The sequence below is a fragment of the Nansenia antarctica genome (assembly GCF_963989245.1).
Source record: "Nansenia antarctica genome assembly, contig: SCAFFOLD_656, whole genome shotgun sequence".
NCBI classification, from domain to species: domain Eukaryota; kingdom Metazoa; phylum Chordata; class Actinopteri; order Argentiniformes; family Microstomatidae; genus Nansenia; species Nansenia antarctica.
The window spans coordinates 12,501-15,000 of record NW_027663116.1 but is presented as its reverse complement, the minus strand read 5'-3'; the positions used below and the strand labels follow the sequence as shown (position 1 = coordinate 15,000).

The window sequence follows — 2,500 nt, the reverse complement described above, 5'->3', positions numbered from 1 at the left end:
TTTGCAAATACATCTGATTGTACTTTGCTACTTTGTTCTAATCCCAAAGGGAACATAAAGCATTAAAGAACTAAAAGGATTTAGACAAGCTATGAAAATACATCATGTAGTTCGTTCATAGATTCTTTAGTATATTTGTAGAATGAAATATGAACCGTAAGTTATTGAATACACAGTCGGAACACTAGGTAGGACCTCCCTTTATTAGGAAAAATATACTAATACTGGGTAGGACCTCCCTTTGCTCTCTGGCATTGATTCCATAAGATATTGGAAACATTTCTTTGAAATTCTGGTCCATGATGACGTGATTGCATCACACAATTCCTGCAGGTTTTTCTGGTGCACTTTCAAGCTGTGAATCTCCCGTTCTACCACATCCCAAAGGTGTTCTATTGGATTCAGATCCGGTGACTGGGAAGGGCCACTGAAGAACACTGAACTCATTGTCATGTTCATGAAACCAGTTTTAGACAACTTTTACTTTGTGACATGGTGTATTATCATGTAGCCATTAGAAGATGGGTAAAATGTGGCCATGAAGGGATGCACATGGTCAGCAACAATACTCAAACAGGCTGGGGCATTCAAGCCATGATCGATTGGTATTAACGCGCCTAAAGTGTGCCAAGAATGGATCTTGAAGAATGGAAACAGAGCAAAGACGTTTGAACATTAGCTCTAATTCGGATTCTAATTCCATGTTATCCCCTTATAAGGCAACACAGACAAAGGCCCTGCCATGTCTTACGCTGGAGGCCTGGGAGAGCTCTCCTCTGATGTTGATCAGCTGGTTCTGCAGGGTCTCCTTCTTCAGCTGCAGCTTGTCTGCCATCAGAGGCTGACTGCGGTACAGCTCCATCTCCTGGTGCGTGGCCACCAGTGCCCCCTCCAGGGTGTCCTGAGAACAGCAGAGACAAGGGGAATGTTGTCAGGCAATGGGTTCGGAAGATTTTTAACAAGACAACAACAGAACTCTCAAGTCTCACGCATTGGGCGTGAGACACACGCATTTCAACCCGTTCACACGCTCACACGCCGCGTGTGTCTCACGCCCAATGCGTGAGACTTGAGAGCCCTGCAACAACAATGTCAACAAACTAGATCTAGACAGGTATGGCAGTCACAGTGTTTGGAAGGATGCTAAGGGACTTCAAAAGTTACTTCGACGTCAACCAGCGGATGCTAGCTGGCTAGTAATGCTACTTGTCTATCGTAATGGCTGTTAGCATATCGGGTCATATTTCTCTCCATCCGTGGTGGCAGTTTGCCGACTGTGTACAATGATTTTGTCACCCAACACAACACAGCAGGCTAATGATTAAACAACATTAGTGTCAGGTTCAAGAGAAAGGTGAGGGAAAAGTTTGGGGTATTTTTGCTGGTTGTCAATGTCAGTTAGCTGTGAAAAAAAAAGCCCTTTCTATCTATCTACCTTGTCCATTCTCAACCTGTGGACCACGGCCTCCTGGTCCTTCAGAAGCCTGTTCTGCTCACACAGCCTACCCAGAAGCTTCTATACAGAGAGAGAGAGAGAGAGAGAGAGAGAGAGAGAGAGAGAGAGAGAGAGAGAGAGAGAGAGAGAGAGAAGAATAGGGGGGGAGTGAGGGAAGATGGAGAGAGAGAGGGTGAACATTAACTGTTAGAAGAGAGGAACAATAATGAAACAAAACATACATCATCAGACAGATTGGGGCAGATAACGTAATATTGCTTTAGGGGGTTGGATGAAGACTGGGGAAGGGGGTGGGGTGTATGGGGGGGTAGTGGAATGGTGTCTGGGAGACGGAGGCGGGGGTCTTACGCTGGTCTCGATCTCGTTGAGCTTCAGGGTAGGGTGCAGGTCCCTGTATATGTCGTGGAACGGAGGCACCTGGCGAAGCAAAGATCGGAGACACGGTAGTTAGTCATCGTATTAGAAAACCCCATCGAGGATGAATTCAGACAGAACTATTCAAGGTCCATAACGCCAATAACAACAGAAACGCCAGTCTGCAAAACTACAGAGGAGTCCTTTGATTCATTGCGACTCGTTCTGTTGTAAACAAAAATCTTATCGACGTCTTGGCACAGCGCAGAAAGAAGCCGCCGATAACCATGCCTCTTTGTTAAAAATATGACAGCTGTACTTTCGGTCCTTACGAGAATGCAAAACAATAATTCTATATGGAAAAAAAGAAATGTGTTGGAATGCTAATCCCCCTTCTGTCCCAAAAAAAAGGTCAAAGGTCATATGCAGGTGGGTCTATGTCCTTCTGTGCACTGTGATGGGATGGGACATGGATGAGGGGGGGGACGGACAGAAGGAGAAGAGGGAGGGGTGCAGCACAGGACAGGACAGGACAGGACAGGACAGGACAGGACAGGACAGCACAGCACAGGACAGGACAGGACAGCACAGCACAGCACATCACAGGACAGGACAGGACAGCACAGGACAGGACAGCACAGGACAGGACAGGACAGCACAGGATAGGACAGGACAGGACAGGACAGGACA

The 2,500-nt window shown here is 46.6% G+C and overlaps 1 pseudogene across 1 annotated transcript in view; it reads right to left on the bottom strand.

The window, feature by feature from the left end:
- Positions 1-2,500, bottom strand: part of LOC308175297 (pleckstrin homology domain-containing family A member 6-like) — an 11,641-nt pseudogene that overhangs the window by 3,316 nt on the left and 5,825 nt on the right. Inside the window, exons 6-8 of the transcript XR_013938002.1 lie at positions 1,805-1,873; positions 1,436-1,516; positions 752-901 (exon numbers count right to left, since the gene is read on the bottom strand). The product of XR_013938002.1 is annotated as a pleckstrin homology domain-containing family A member 6-like (transcript). The remainder of the gene's footprint in view (positions 1-751; positions 902-1,435; positions 1,517-1,804; positions 1,874-2,500) is intronic.